Raw genomic sequence first — 17527 nt, forward strand, 5'->3', positions numbered from 1 at the left:
CAGTGAGTCACACTGGAAGAAACCAACATAGTAAAATCCAGGGCTGCGGAGTCGGGTCATATTTCAAGCGACTCCGACTCCGACTCCGACTCCGGCTTTCTGAGTTAAGCCGACTCCGACTCCGGCTCCGGCTTTCCACAAATGGATGACTCCGGCTCCGACTCCGACTCCGGCCTTCCAACTCTGGCCGACTCCGACTCCGACTCCAGCTTTCCACAAATTGTTGACTCCGGCTCCGACTCCGACTCCGACACCTAATCTGTATTTAAAATATTTCAAAAATTTCAATTAATCACATCACTCACATTTTAGTTCACACTTGAGCGAATAGTACCGGGGTGACATTTATGTTCGGGGTGTTAAACAAAATTATACATACGAATTATTTATACAAACAGAATGATATGGAACCATACTAAGATTGGTAGATAAGTGTTCGTTGTTCTATGTTACATGTTTTCAGCGTTTTTGAAACAAAAATCATAAATATCTTCAGATTTAAACGCATTTTCTGCACAACAATTTTCTAAATAAATTTAAATGTTGTTGTTTGAAAAATAGGAACTTTTTATTAAACTACTTTAAATTTACATTCTATGCTGTTGATAAGGGAAACATCACCAGATCGTTGAAGCGTATGATCGGTTGTGCTGATAGGTTATTACGGTCCTGTTCAGCAACGGAGAAGGACAACCATGGGTGGTCTCTCATGTTCATGCTCATGCTCATGCTCAACTACTTTAAATTTACATTCATTTTTTTTAAGTTTTTATACTAGCCACACAATTTTTTTTAAATGAAATATTAAAAGAAAGTTAACATTCATGATCGAATTGACATATAGAATCCATTTGAATAATTTTAGGCTGAAATTTTAAAGAAACACAGTAACTATCAAAGATACGCTGGTTTTGAAATGGACAATTTTAAAGGCACTATTTTTAAACCTATTTTAAATTTATTTCAGAGGACGTATATGGAAATTGTGTGATCCAGCCCAGTACACACTTTAAACATATACAAATTCTAATATTTGAAAAAAAAAAAATAAAATTATATCAATTATATCACCCCGATTTAAGGTATTTAAAAAAAAATTAGACTTGTTCAACGATATTATTTAAGGATCCACTACACGCAAACATTTTTTGCTTCGAGTTTTTTACGGAAATTGTCATAACTCTGAATAGAAAACAATTAGAGTCCAACTTTTTGTATTAAGTCCTGTAGAAAAGTTATGCAAAGTTTACAAGACCTAAGCTGATCTGATTGTTTCAAAAGTTTCTTCAAAAAGCAAAAAAAAAACTTGCGAAAATTATGTGAACTTTGCATAACATTTCTACAGGACCTACCTTATACAAAAAGTGGGACTCATACTGTTTTCTTTTCAGAGTTATTACAATTTCCGTAAAAAGTCGAAGCAAAAAATGTTCGCGTGCAGTGGATTCTTAAGAATCAACACTTTAAGAGAAATTGTAAATATTGATGTAATCGATATATCTAATCAATTCAATGATTATTTAAAAATTAGTTGCAACTTATTTTCGATATTTTTTGTTTGTTTTAAATGTTTTCAGCACGGCACTTTTATTTATTTTTATTTACATACAAAATGAGCATGTTGCGGTCCAAGTAGTAGATTGATATAATTGTTGATAATTTATTAGTATAGTTATAATGTCAATTTTACAAATGTTACATTTTTTTGTTAAGTACTGATAGTGAACCTTTATTTTCCTATTAACAAAAAGGATCTACTTAAAACCTTAGCAATTCTATAGTAATATATTGACATTTAGTTGAATTAAAAGTTTGCAAAATTAAGTTTAGATAAGTTATTTAAACTTTTATGCTAAGAAGTTAGTAAACTTTATACTCAATCCAAATTTTTTTTAGTCGGTCAAAGATGCCTATTTGGAGTTAAGAGGCTGGATTTATGGTGATTTGTCAACGAATAACTTTATTTATGTGTACATACTTTTTTTGCACCTTTTTTGATTTTTGTAATAGTATTTGTTATAGAACTTTTTATAGAAATCATCTCTTCATGAGCTTGTAGCAAAATGTTCGGCATGAGTTTCTGTACAAAACGTAGTACTAGGTTTCTGTCAAACTTTAAATTGTTTACATGTTGCATCACAAAATGTGCATAGGGCCCAAGGGGTGTAAATACTTATTTTACATACTGTAAATACAAGCAAAAAGAGACAGTAAAGAACCATTTTAATATGTTTTAATTTTTTGACTACACAGCCACAATTATTTACTATTTTATGAGTTATGACACTATAGTATAGTGTATGCAAACATTGACAAGAGAGGATTAACAGATTATGATTCTGTGATCTTAGTGAAATAGCACAATAAGAGCTTTCCAATCCCAATAGAAATGCTTCGAAAACATCATGACATCTGATAAATATCTTGATCCGAAAAATGAAATGATTATAAAAATGTCAACGCAGTGCACGCGATTCAATAAATAAATTTGAAAAATGGGAATTAACCTAAATTATAACAAATATTGAACAATAAATTAGTTCATAAATTATATGAAATATGTTGATAACTCCAACTCCAGCTCCGACTCCGGGTCAATCAGAAATCTACGACTCTGGCTCCGACTCCGACTCCAGCTCATAAAATTTAGCCGACTCCGACTCCAGCTATTCGAGTTTTGACGACTCCGACTCCGACTCCAGGTCCCCAAAAAGACCCGACTTCACCGACTCCGGCTCCAACTCCGACTCCGACTCCACAGCCCTGATAAGGAGAACATCTTAAGCAGAGTATATATTTCTAATGATCAAATCTTAAGGGGTTACATACATGTAAATCGGAAAAAATGTCAGAGGTTGGTTTGAGCACACACTTAAACTTTTTTAAATCTGTTTTAAGAGCATTAAAATATATATTTTCAACTATTATCAAAATAAATTTGAAGACATTTGGTTGTATAATTGCCGAGATATGGCTATTTTAAGTTAGCAGTTTCAAAAAACGGGTGCCACGATATCTCCACACTGCTTTGATCAAATGAGCTAAAAATTTTGTTGAAGCTTCGTTAAACCGGTCCTGTGTGCATGACGAAGCCCGATTTTTAAAAAGTTTATTTGAAAAAAAGATAAAAATATTTCTGTGTTTTTCATATAAAAAATTGCCAGTTTTTGATTTTTGTATTTTTTTTAAATACAAAATTTCAAAATCGGGCTTCGTCATGCATACGGAATATGTCTTGCCAGTTTTCACCTCAAATCTCTGCCAATTCGGTCCATCACATCTCGAGATATCGTGGCACCCGTAAACCAACTCGGTGTTCATAGAAAAACGCTCACAAAGTTTGACAGTTCGCTTTGCCCATTGCAAAATTTTGAGCTTATATCGTCTCTTACTCAGTTTAATCATGAAATATCTTCATGAAACTTTCAGGAGTGATTGAAAATTATCTTTCAAGTGGATTGAATAAATTTTCTGAAACATGAAATTTTGTGATTTTTACATGTATGTAACCACTTAATAGCAGCGTTGCATATTTTTAACATTTCGTCACTGTCGGGCTAACTTGTCGTACGTCGATTTTTGGCCAAATAGAGTTAAGAACGCCATTTTGTGCAGCTCACAATGCCTCATCTTTTGACCTATATACAGAGACCTAAAATCCAATCCTGAACGCGTTTTTCTCAGGACGTCAAAAAGCGACAACGACAAGATAGCACGGCAGCGTCGGTTTGATACATTAATCATTTCGCAAAAAATGCATTTAGTTGAAAATCAAAATACAGTCCAGACTCGATTATCCGAAGACCAAAACTTCACTTCATTTCAAAAACAAATTTTTTAGTCGTCTTTTTTTACTGACGAGCGTAAGTATAACCCCTAAACTACTTTGAAGTGATTTAGTAATTTCAAATAAAAAATGACGGCCAAAATGGTGATGAAATATTCAAAAAATGCATTTTGTAATTCAACAATCAACTATTTAGATTTGACTATAAGGGTTGGTCGCAGAACTCAAATTTGACGTAAAAAATGAGGAAATAAAAAAAACTCAAAAAACCTTCATAAAACCAGCCATAATTTTGCCATAATTGATAATGACACATCAGTTCAGTTGAACAAAATCTAGAACAAACTGAATCCTGTGAATCGAGTTATCACATTGCTGTGCAATCCTGACCACGTGGATACCGTTTTGGAAAAAGTGCCCATACAAAAATAAAATCTTTTCTCTTAATGGAACGTGGATGATCTCAATACCCCGCACTCTTTTAGTGTCCGCGTGGTTTATGAATGGCCTTCTACGGTTATTTGTTTTTTTTTTTCATATTCAAAAACACACGTAGTAGAATTTAATATTAGGATCATATTTTTGTAAAAATATCCCTAAAAATCAATTAAGTTAATATCTAGGTTATCATTCGGTAAAATTTAATTTTCGGGGAAGCAACCTTTCGGATATATGTAAATGCGGGAAAACGACAGTTCGGTAAAATTGCCATTCAGATAAATGACATTCGGGGATATGGAATTTTCAGGAAAATGATTTTCAGGGATGTAGAATTTTCGGGGAAGTGGCACTGTCGGGGAAATGATTTTTGGGGATGTGGAATTTTCGGGGAATTGATTTTCGGGGATATGGGATTCGGGAAAGTGGGATAAAACCAGTTTCAGTTTTTTACTTGTAGCATGTGCAGTAACTATCCAATTCTTACCAATTTTGGAACCAAGATCATTATTACATTTTGACTAGCTTTTTAGCAAAAAATCCTAAAGATATGGTGTCTTTGGAAAAGTTTTTCCAATTTTAATGTAGATTCAACTTACGAGAATGGGAAAGAATTAGGAAGTTATTGCGCCTTGCACAGGTAAAAACTGAAACATTTTGAACTCAAATTTGAAATTTATCCTAGAGATCTTTGATTTCAGGGGATATCCCCGAGTAAGCCCGGATTTGGAACATCCTAATGAATACTTTACTTATTTGTAATCATATTGCTGATACTTACTGGCATTCTGATTCCTGCATTTTAGATCCATCCGAACAGGAAAAAAATTTGCCCTGTTATTAAAATAAATGTTATCTTTATGAATTCATCATTTACGTAAGAAAAACTTATGAGCAATTCTCTACCAAAACCGGAAATGGATTTTATTTGTATTTTTTGATTTGGCTCAAACTTTGTGGGGGCCTTCCCTATGACCAAATAAGCTATTTTGCGTCATTGGTTCACCCATACAAGTCTCCATACAATTTTTGCAGCTGTCCATATAAAAATGGTATGTAAATATTCAAACAACTGTAACTGTTGAGTGAACTTTCTGATCAATTTGGTGTCTTCGGCAAAGTTGTAGGTATTGTTGAGGACTTTTGAGAAAAAAATAGGTGCACGGGAAATAAATATTGCAGATTTTTCAATCAACTTTTTTTTCACTAAAACTCAATTTCCCAAAATACGTATTTTTTGATTTTCGAGATTTTTTGATATGTTTTAGGGGACAAAAATCCGCAACTTTTGAGCAATAGAGAAACATGGTCAAAAAATCTGCCGCCGAGCTATGAATTTTTGAAAAAATAGTGATTTTTGGGCGTAAATTTTCAATGTTTGACACTTTTAAAATGTTAGTCTTGATTTAAAAATTTTCAAAATATTTGTTCCGTAGAGATCGGAAAATTTCACGAATGTTTCATGTATTAACATTGAAAATCAGACCATTAGTTGCTGAGATATCGTCAATAGAAAATAGTGGGTTATTTGGTGAGATTTAGAAAACTTCAATTTTCGTGTTTCTTTTTCTTAAAGCGGCTCTATCTCAGCAACCCGAGATCCAATCTTCAATGTCTTTTTGACAATTTTATAGCAAATTTTCTGAACTGATTGATTGATCATAAAATTCACTCAAAAGTTACAGCTGTTTGAATATTTACATACCATTTTTGTAAGGACAGCTGCCAAAATTGTATGGAGACTTCTATGGGTGAACCAATGTCACAAAATAACTTATTTGGTCATAGGGAAGGCCCCCACAAAGTTTGAGCCAAATAAAAAAATACAAAAAATAAAAATGGTCGAAATCGACCGATTTCGTAGAGAGTTACTCTTATGCATTTCGATGCATTTCATCATATCATTCGCTTTGAGTTTGTGTGTAATAATTTGTTAGAAATCCTTATATGGCGAAGAGTTATTTTTAAATAATGTAAGATTTTTTTTTATATTTTGTGACAGTTCATTAAGATAATTGTAAAAGTCTTCCCCTCTCGTTTGCTGGGTAAAACGTTAAAATTGGTCGAGAGGGAAGAAAGATACACAGAAAAAAAAATCATGGTAATATTACATCTGGGAAGTGGTACATCTTTTATGTCAGAAAAAATGTGTAATTTTACCTCTAAAAATGTGTAATTTTATATCTTTACTGGAGTAATGTCGCTTTTTCAGTATAAATTGAGGTTAAATTACATCATAAAAGAGGTAATATTCAACCTTCCAATATTAAAGCTTCAAAATTTACACAATTTTTTTCTGTGTACCTAACATTGTTTTAAATCTTGAACTTTTTTCGTTTTAAATCGAGCCCTAAGACCGAGTTCTGTGTCAAAAAAATAAATAAATAAATAAATAAATAAATAACACCGAAAAACATACTAACCAGGGAGTCTGCATTTTTCCTCACAGAAATACAACAACAAACCATCCACATTAACGACCCCCGGGTCTTTTGTGGTCTCTACACAGAAAAAAATGATGGTAATATTCATCAGGAAATGGTGACAGATATTGTGGCAAAAAAAAGGTGCAGGTGGTTATGTTCTACATGACCAATATGACAAAGAACTTTGTACAAAACTCCTAAAAAATATTCTATTTTATTTTATATTTTTAAAACATTGCCTATGTATTTAATCCTAAATAATTTATTCCTATAAAATGTTTTCAATCTTTGGCACCTCTGTGGAAATAAATTGCCAAAACAAGTATGGTTCGGAAAATGTCCAATCAAAATGGTAATTTTCATGTCCAGTATCAAAAACCATGAATTTTGATACCCATATTGCCCCAAGTCGTATGGTTCGATTAATGTCCCCCGGTAGAACCTTCCCGAGGGCACTGGCCACTCCGGGTGTGGCCAATCCAGTCCAGGCCATTTTCATTATCAGTTTCAAAAACCATGAATTTTGATACCCATATTGGCCCAAGTCGTATGGTTCGATTAATGTCCCCCCGGTAGAACCTTCCCGAGGGCACTGGCCACTCCGGGTGTGGCCAATCCAGTCAAAATGGCCATTTTCATTATCAGTTTCAAAAACCATGAATTTTGATACCCATATTGCCCCAAGTCGTATGGTTCGATTAATGTCCCCCCGGTAGAACCTTCCCGAGGGCACTGGCCACTCCGGGTGTGGCCAATCCAGTCAAAATGGCCATTTTCATTATCAGTTTCAAAAACCATGAATTTTGATACCCATATTGGCCCAAGTCGTATGGTTCGATTAATGTCCCCCCGGTAGAACCTTCCCGAGGGCACTGGCCACTCCGGGTGTGGCCAATCCAGTCAAAATGGCCATTTTCATTATCAGTTTCAAAAACCATGAATTTTGATACCCATATTGCCCCAAGTCGTATGGTTCGATTAATGTCCCCCCGGTAGAACCTTCCCGAGGGCACTGGCCACTCCGGGTGTGGCCAATCCAGTCAAAATGGCCATTTTCATTATCAGTTTCAAAAACCATGAATTTTGATACCCATATTGCCCCAAGTCGTATGGTTCGATTAATGTCCCCCGGTAGAACCTTCCCGAGGGCACTGGCCACTCCGGGTGTGGCCAATCCAGTCAAAATGGCCATTTTCATTATCAGTTTCAAAAACCATGAATTTTGATACCCATATTGCCCCAAGTCGTATGGTTCGATTAATGTCCCCCCGGTAGAACCTTCCCGAGGGCACTGGCCACTCCGGGTGTGGCCAATCCAGTCAAAATGGCCATTTTCATTATCTGTTTCAAAAACCATGAATTTTGATACCCATATTGCCCCAAGTCGTATGGTTCGATTAATGTCCCCCCGGTAGAACCTTCCCGAGGGCACTGGCCACTCCGGGTGTGGCCAATCCAGTCAAAATGACCATTTTCATTATCAGTTTCAAAAACCATGAATTTTGATACCCATATTGGCCCAAGTCGTATGGTTCGATTAATGTCCCCCCGGTAGAACCTTCCCGAGGGCACTGGCCACTCCGGGTGTGGCCAATCCAGTCAAAATGGCCATTTTCATTATCAGTTTCAAAAACCATGAATTTTGATACCCATATTGCCCCAAGTCGTATGGTTCGATTAATGTCCCCCCGGTAGAACCTTCCCGAGGGCACTGGCCACTCCGGGTGTGGCCAATCCAGTCAAAATGGCCATTTTCATTATCAGTTTCAAAAACCATGAATTTTGATACCCATATTGCCCCAAGTCGTATGGTTCGATTAATGTCCCCCCGGTAGAACCTTCCCGAGGGCACTGGCCACTCCGGGTGTGGCCAATCCAGTCAAAATGGCCATTTTCATTATCAGTTTCAAAAACCATGAATTTTGATACCCATATTGCCCCAAGTCGTATGGTTCGATTAATGTCCCCCCGGTAGAACCTTCCCGAGGGCACTGGCCACTTCGGGTGTGGCCAATCCAGTCAAAATGGCCATTTTCATTATCAGTTTCAAAAACCATGAATTTTGATACCTATATTGCCCCAAGTCGTATGGTTCGATTAATGTCCCCCCGGTAGAACCTTCCCGAGGGCACTGGCCACTCCGGGTGTGGCCAATCCAGTCAAAATGGCCATTTTCATTATCAGTTTCAAAAACCATGAATTTTGATACCCATATTGCCCCAAGTCGTATGGTTCGATTAATGTCCCCCCGGTAGAACCTTCCCGAGGGCACTGGCCACTCCGGGTGTGGCCAATCCAGTCAAAATGGCCATTTTCATTATCAGTTTCAAAAACCATGAATTTTGATACCCATATTGCCCCAAGTCGTATGGTTCGATTAATGTCCCCCCGGTAGAACCTTCCCGAGGGCACTGGCCACTTCGGGTGTGGCCAATCCAGTCAAAATGGCCATTTTCATTATCAGTTTCAAAAACCATGAATTTTGATACCTATATTGCCCCAAGTCGTATGGTTCGATTAATTTCCCCCCAGTAGAACCTTCCCGAGGGCACTGGCCACTCCGGGTGTGGCCAATATCCTATAAATGTGGTCCCAAGCCCATTGCCCCAAATCATTCTGGTCCGGTGAACGTCCTTACAATCTTCATAAGAACAGAATTCCTCCCAATTTAGTGCACAAACTGTGTTTTTCAATGTGTGCGTGTGTGTGTGTGAGCAATAAAATTACCACCGTGGATCCGCTTTTGTCGAAACCTCGTAAGGTACTGAATTTTTCTGAGACTATCTGTTAGCTTAAATAGTTCGCATGAAATGTGGCAACATGGTGCAAATTTTGCCTCCTCTCCTGTTTACGTGGAACTGTCACGCGAGAATGTTGCACCACTGTTGCCACATTTCATGCGAACTATTTAAGCTAACAGATAGCCTCAGAAAAATTCAGTGCCTTACGAGGTTTCGACAAAAGCGGATCCACGGTGGTAATTTTATTGCTCACACACACACACGCACACATTGAAAAACACAGTTTGTGCACTAAATTGGGAGGGATTCTGTTCTTATGAAGATTGTAAGGACGTTCACCGGACCAGAATGATTTGGGGCAATGGGCTTGGGACCACATTTATAGGATATTGGCCACACCCGGAGTGGCCAGTGCCCTCGGGAAGGTTCTACCGGGGGGACATTAATCGAACCATACGACTTGGGGCAATATGGGTATCAAAATTCATGGTTTTTTAAACTGGTAATGAAAATGGCCATTTTGACCGGAGTGGATACACCCGGAATGGCAATTGCCCTGGGGAAGGTTCTACCGGGGGGGAGATTAATCGAACCATACGACTTGGGGCAATATGGGTATCAAAATTCATGGTTTTTGAAACTGATAATGAAAATGGCCATTTTGACTGGATTGGCCACACCCGGAGTGGCCAGTGCCCTCGGGAAGGTTCTACCGGGGGACATTAATCGAACCATACGACTTGGGGCAATATGGGTATCAAAATTCATGGTTTTTTAAACTGGTAATGAAAATGGCCATTTTGACCGGAGTGGATACACCCGGAGTGGCAATTGCCCTGGGGAAGGTTCTACCGGGGGGGACATTAATCGAACCATACGACTTGGGGCAATATGGGTATCAAAATTCATGATTTTTGAAACTTGTAATGAAAATGGCCATTTTGACCGGATTGGCCACACCCGGAGTGGTCAGTGCCCTGGGAAAGGTTCTACCAGGGGGACATTATTCGAACCATACGACTTGGGGTAATATGGGAATCCAAATTCATGGTTTTTGAAACTGGTAATGAAAATGACAATTTTGACCGGATTGGCCACACCCGGATTGGCCACACCCGTAGTGGCCAAACCATGAATTTTGATACCCATATTGCCCCAAGTCGTATGGTTCGATTAATGTCCCCCCGGTAGAACCTTCCCGAGGGCAATGGCCACTCCGGGTGTGGCCAATCCAGTCAAAATGGCCATTTTCATTACCAGTTTCAAAAACCATGAATTTTGATACCCATATTGCCCAAATTTGTATGGTTCCGTAAATGTCCTCCCGGTAGAACCTTCCCACAGGGCACTGGCCACTCCGGGTGTGGCCAATCCGGTCAAAATGGCCATTTTCATCACCAGTATCAAAAACCATGAATTTTGATACGCATATTGCCCCAAGTCGTATGGTTCCGTAAATGTCCTCCCGGTAGAACCTTCCCTCAGGGCAATGGCCACTCCGGGTGTGGCCAATCCTGCCAAAATGGTCATTTTCATTACCAGTATCAAAAACCATGAATTTTGATACCCATATTGCCCAAATTTGTATGGTTCCGTAAATGTCCTCCCGGTAGAACCTTCCCTCAGGGCAATGGCCAATCCGGGTGTGGCCAATCCGGCCAAAATGGCCATTTTCATCACCAGTATCAAAAACCATGAATTTTGATACCCATATTGCCCAAATTTGTATGGTTCCGTAAATGTCCTCCCGGTAGAACCTTCCCACAGGGCACTGGCCACTCCATTTTCATCACCAGTATCAAAAACCATGAATTTTGATACCCATATTGCCCCAAGTCGTATGGTTCCGTAAATGTCCTCCCGGTAGAACCTTCCCTCAGGGCAATGGCCACTCCGGGTGTGGCCAATCCTGCCAAAATGGTCATTTTCATTACCAGTATCAAAAACCATGAATTTTGATACCCATATTGCCCCAAGTCGTATGGTTCGATTAATGTCCTCCCGGTAGAACCTTCCCACAGGGCACTGGCCACTCCGGGTGTGGCCAATCCGGTCAAAATGGCCATTTTCATCACCAGTATCAAAAATCATGAATTTTGATACGCATATTGCCCCAAGTCGTATGGTTCGATTAATGTCCTCCCGGTAGAACCTTCCCTCAGGGCAATGGCCACTCCGGGTGTGGCCAATCCTGCCAAAATGGTCATTTTCATTACCAGTATCAAAAACCATGAATTTTGATACCCATATTGCCCAAATTTGTATGGTTCCGTAAATGTCCTCCCGGTAGAACCTTCCCTCAGGGCAATGGCCACTCCGGGTGTGGCCAATCCTGCCAAAATGGTCATTTTCATTACCAGTATCAAAAACCATGAATTTTGATACCCATATTGCCCAAATTTGTATGGTTCCGTAAATGTCCTCCCGGTAGAACCTTCCCTCAGGGCAATGGCCAATCCGGGTGTGGCCAATCCTGCCAAAATGGTCATTTTCATTACCAGTATCAAAAACCATGAATTTTGATACCCATATTGCCCAAATTTGTATGGTTCCGTAAATGTCCTCCCGGTAGAACCTTCCCACAGGGCACTGGCCACTCCGGGTGTGGCCAATCCGGTCAAAATGGCCATTTTCATCACCAGTATCAAAAACCATGAATTTTGATACGCATATTGCCCCAAGTCGTATGGTTCGATTAATGTCCTCCCGGTAGAACCTTCCCTCAGGACAATGGCCACTCCGGGTGTGGCCAATCCTGCCAAAATGGTCATTTTCATTACCAGTATCAAAAACCATGAATTTTGATACCCATATTGCCCAAATTTGTATGGTTCCGTAAATGTCCTCCCGGTAGAACCTTCCCTCAGGGCAATGGCCACTCCGGGTGTGGCCAATCCTGCCAAAATGGTCATTTTCATTACCAGTATCAAAAACCATGAATTTTGATACCCATATTGCCCAAATTTGTATGGTTCCGTAAATGTCCTCCCGGTAGAACCTTCCCTCAGGGCAATGGCCACTCCGGGTGTGGCCAATCCTGCCAAAATGGTCATTTTCATTACCAGTATCAAAAACCATGAATTTTGATACCCATATTGCCCAAATTTGTATGGTTCCGTAAATGTCCTCCCGGTAGAACCTTCCCTCAGGGCAATGGCCACTCCGGGTGTGGCCAATCCTGCCAAAATGGTCATTTTCATTACCAGTATCAAAAACCATGAATTTTGATACCCATATTGCCCAAATTTGTATGGTTCCGTAAATGTCCTCCCGGTAGAACCTTCCCACAGGGCACTGGCCACTCCGGGTGTGACCGATATCCTACCAAATTGTTCCCAATAATTTCGGTATTCCGGTGACCGTTCTGGCTACCGTCAATAACTTCTTGGACCTTCTCTCAAGTTCGTGCACCACCTGCGTGTGTGTGTGTGAGCAATAAAATTCCCAACGTAAGGTCCGTCTTTGATGAAAGTCTGATGGACACTAAATCCTCCAGAGGCTAATTTTTAGCTTAAATAGTTTTCACGGCATCTACGCAACAGAAACAGAATGTCACGCCGAGGGCTTGCGACGGTAACGCTACATTTTCGAAAAATTTTGCATTGACACCGCAGATAGAGCTTTAAGACAAAGTCCTTTGTCAAAAAATGATAAATTTTACCATAGAAAATGATGAATTTTCATCAGAAAATGATGAAATTTGCCTCAAATAATGATGAAATTTACCTAGAAAAATGATGAAATTTACCGCAAAAATGTTGAATTTTACGGAAGAATGTGTATTATTGCATTAAAAAATGTGTAATTTGTGGCTGAGAAAGTGGAAGGATAGGTATTGAACTGTCATCCATTTCAGAGAACGTAAATAAAACATTTGATTCAAACGAATATTTTTTTCATGACTCAGGGTACTTTGTGGGCGGCAATCAGTTAGCGGCCAACTGCTTGATCGCTCTAAGGACCCGGGTTGGATTTTTTGCAAATATTACTTTAAGGTTAGACGGAATGCCAGTTCTTGGACAACTTTTGTTCAACTTAAATAAATGTCTGAACTCGACAGGTTGCTCACTATCGACCTATTTTGTGTCTGCAACAGACAGAACATGTTTAAGTTACGGTGTTTTCTTTAAAGGTACTTCGGGCTAAGGCGCCAGTCCATACTGTTAATGTTGGGTTTGAATCCCATCGGTGGCATCTTTTTTGTGTTTCCAAAAATTGTATATGCAAAGTGTAATGTTAAATTACTTTTTTCATAATGGTGATGTGCATGCGATTTTACCATCAGATTTTTTGCTGTGTACTTACCAAAAAAAAATAATGCTGCAAGCAGTAGCTACCTTCCCAGACGAAGTTTCACCAGTTGAAATCCTTGAGATATTATCCCACATGAAATATACACCTGCAATAAAAATGCCGAAGCGCTACCTGCAAAGCCAGGCAGTTTGAGCAAGGACGCTCAAAAATTGTCTGGAAACCAGTTCGCTACCCTCCCTGTGGACGTGAGCGAGAAGGAAGAGTTTGAACGACGGGAAAAGTTGCCACCCATTTTTGTGAAAACATCGTCATCGGATTCGGTGCGAATGTGGCTGACCGGGTTTATCAAATCTGGTGCTTTACGAGCTTCCATTCGCTTGTCTGCTGATGGACTCAAAATTCTGCTACCTACCAGAAAGGATTACAACTACGTTCGGGATTTCCTGAACAACACCAAGATTGAATACTACAGCCATGACGATCCAGGTAAACGACCCATGAAACAGGTCCTCCGTGGCCTGTATGACATGGATGTGAGTGTGCTGAAAGAAGAGCTCAAAACTCTTAAGTTGAACGTGATCGAAGTCTTCAAGATGACGAGACACAACAAGGACATCAAGTATCGTGATCAACTGTACCTGGTTCATCTCGAGAAAGGATCGACAACGCCGTCTGAGCTGAAAGCAGTTCGGGCAATTTTCAACATCATCGTGACTTGGGAACGTTATCGTCCAGTGCACCGTGACGTGACACAATGTTCGAATTGCTTGCAGTTTGGACATGGTGGAAGGAACTGTTTCATCAAGAGTCGTTGTGCAACCTGCGGAGGTGAGCACAAAACTCAAGCTTGCGAAACAATCAACGAGAACATCGAAGCGAAATGCTTCAATTGCGGCGGCGACCATTCTACCAAGAATCGAAGCTGCCCAAAACGTGCTGAGTTTGTAAAAATTCGGCAGCAAGCGACGACGAGGCACCAACCAAATCGTCGCAAAACACCACCAGCATACACGGACGTGGATTTTCCTGATTTGGCGTCACCAGGAGCAGGATCTACTCGAGTGGTTCCAAATCTGCAGCCATTGCCGTTGAATCAGCGGCAAAGAGTTGCAGAGCATACAACACCTCCAGGCTTCAGTCAGCAACCGAGGGAAAACCAACCAAAACGATTTTTTTACAAAGTGTCATATTCTTAAGAAAACAAAACTTATCTAAAAGTGGAAATAGACGTCGACTAATGGTGATTAGATCCGAAAAACATTTTTTTTTACTTATGGCGGCTGCTTTTTCCACGTTGGCTTTGGCATTTTCCAAGAGTCGTTTGTTCTGAGAAGCTGTAAAGATGAGTTGATAATTAAATTTAATGATATTTAAAATTGTCATTAGGACTCTTAACTGTTGCGGTGTCAATCCAGAAACCGAAAAGTGATGCGTGTTACGCGAGAGGGGCCATCAAAGAATGCTTCTCACCAAGCCAATTTGATAACACTCTGAGAAATAATTAAAAACGATATTGGATATTGGTCCTGTTTTTACTTACAAAATGAACATGAACACCAATTTACTCCAAATTTAACGTTTGTTGAAAAAATCATTTTTTCATTATATTTTGGATGAATAAGTACGATAAACAAGTCATCCCGACTAAAGGCTAGTATGCTGATCGGAAGGAAAGGGGTCAAGAAACAGCTTTACGAACAGCAGAACAAAGGAGAGGGAGCGATTTCTTGGGGCTTTTCTTCACCCTCTCTGACTTGCTTGCGCTGCCGCTGCTGCCCATTTGATTTTTTTCTTGACCGGTTCCTTCCGAAGTGCGTATACCGCTTAACCAACTATCCTGAAATAAATGGATCGTGCATCAGATTCTTCATGATCTGTAAAAAAAACGAAGTTGACTTTATAGCTGTCGGCCACCATTGCTAGTACCAACCACTAGTGTCTTCCTTTTTTAACTACAAGGACTTCGCCGCCCTGGGCTCCTAAGTGTACTAGAGTATAACACGGAGCGACGGCGCCGAATACCCATATTTACACAAAGAATTTTAGAGCCCCCGCCGCGGGATTCGAACCAGCAACCTCTGGATTGTGATCCAGTGCGCGGTCCGATTGATCCACACGGGCAGGTAACTGTTCAAACCCCAAAACTCGACAGGCAACTTCCTCCAAACTTAACCAAAAAAGCACCACTTTTTAAGGATTCTTGGACGCGCAAGTGGCCAAAACACCCGGACTCTTCTTCCAAACCAGTCCAAAAGAAGAACTAACCGATCCGGAAGAAGCACCAACACAAACTCACCAAAACAAACGACGACGGCGGCACGGAATCTGCGAAGATTCCTGGACGTAAACACCCGGCACCTTCCTCCAGACCGATCCGGAAGAAGCACCAACACAAACACACCAATACAAACGACGACGGTGGCACGAAATCTGCGAAGATTCCAGGACGTAAACACCCGGACATACTGGCAACTTCTCCCAAACCGAACCGGAAGAAGCACCATCACAAGCTCACCAAAACTAAAGACGACGGCGGCACGGAATCTGCGACGATTCCTGGACGTAAACACCCGGCACCTTCCTCCAGACCGAACCGGAAGAAGCACCAACACAAACTCACCAAAACAAACGACGACGGCGGCACGGAATCGGTGCCGATTCCTGGACGTAAACACCCGGCACCTTCCTCCAAACCGATCCGGAAGAAGCACCAACACAAACTCACCAAAACACACAACGACGACGGCACAGAATCTGCAACGATTGTTTGACGCACGAGCGATCAAAACTCCCGAACTCGCGACGGTTGAATCACGATCCGACATGTTTCTGCCAACCACTTTTCAAAACGTTGCGTTTGACAGTTGTCAAAGTCCCTGGGTCAAAAGATGATTAATATTGTACCTAAATTTGATGAATATTACTCAAGTAGGGGAGAGTGGGGAGACTTGATCCCAAGCCTGTATCTCGTCAGCATGTGGGTAAAACAATTAGCATTGTACTAGAAAGTTGTGCGAAATTGACTAAAACTCATTGTAGAAAACAAAGAAAAAAAATGAAAAAAATGATTAGATTGAGTTACACACATTTTTCTAAGAAGTGCTGCAAAAACCTTCCAAGAGATCTTTTTTCTTTGTTTTGATAAGTATAGAAAACACTCAAAAATTATTTAAAAAAATATTTTTTATACATGAATTGTTTGATAAACACATCAACTCCAAAACCCTTACGCATTTGACGTTAAATTTATCGTCATACTATTTTTACAATCAATTGTTTGAAAAAGTGAGTTTAGGGAGACTTGATCCCTGCATTTTTACAGTCACTGGAATCAGCCTCAAGGTTAAATAATTTGGCTGGGTTTTCGTACATAGTTTCCTTCAGTATAGATGTACATAACTAACTTCAGTTTGAACCATTTTTCAAAAGTTTTGTAAACAAAAATTACCAGCTTTTGTAAACATGCTCAATTTTGGTCTAAAAAAGAAAATTTTAAGTTTTTAAATATTTTACATGCTAAACTTGTTATATTTTGAACACAAACGTACAGGTTTAATGTGAAATTGCTGTATCTTATAGAAAACTAAAAGTTTGGATTAATAAGAAACATTTTGCTTAAGATTTCTTCAAAATGTTGAAAGGGGGATCAATTTACCCCCAACATTTTGAAAATGCCGGCTTGAAATATTTTTTTAAAACGCTTGGCATTATTCGAAGAGTTTATCTGACGAAATACCCTTATCAGCCAAACATAGTTGAATGTTTAAGCTTTCAATTCATGCAAAAATATCATAGTTTTGTGAGAAATTGACAGAATTATGTGCGATACAAAAAAAGGGGATCAAGTCTCCCCACTCTCCCCTATACGAGTAACAAAAATA

General features: G+C 39.6%; 1 protein-coding gene and 1 long non-coding RNA gene across 2 annotated transcripts in view; one reads left to right on the top strand and one right to left on the bottom strand.

The window, feature by feature from the left end:
- The window catches only part of LOC120430011 (uncharacterized), an 8696-nt gene extending 2029 nt beyond the window's left edge, over positions 1–6667 (bottom strand). The window contains exons 1-2 of the long non-coding RNA XR_008212642.1: positions 6649–6667; positions 5007–5059 (exon numbers count right to left, since the gene is read on the bottom strand). This is a non-coding gene — a long non-coding RNA (uncharacterized LOC120430011). The remainder of the gene's footprint in view (positions 1–5006; positions 5060–6648) is intronic.
- The window catches only part of LOC128093590 (uncharacterized), a 435512-nt gene that overhangs the window by 183265 nt on the left and 234720 nt on the right, over positions 1–17527 (top strand). The gene's annotated exons all lie outside the window — the stretch shown is intronic.

This window comes from Culex pipiens, chromosome 1, assembly GCF_016801865.2.
Source record: "Culex pipiens pallens isolate TS chromosome 1, TS_CPP_V2, whole genome shotgun sequence".
NCBI lineage: Eukaryota > Metazoa > Arthropoda > Insecta > Diptera > Culicidae > Culex > Culex pipiens.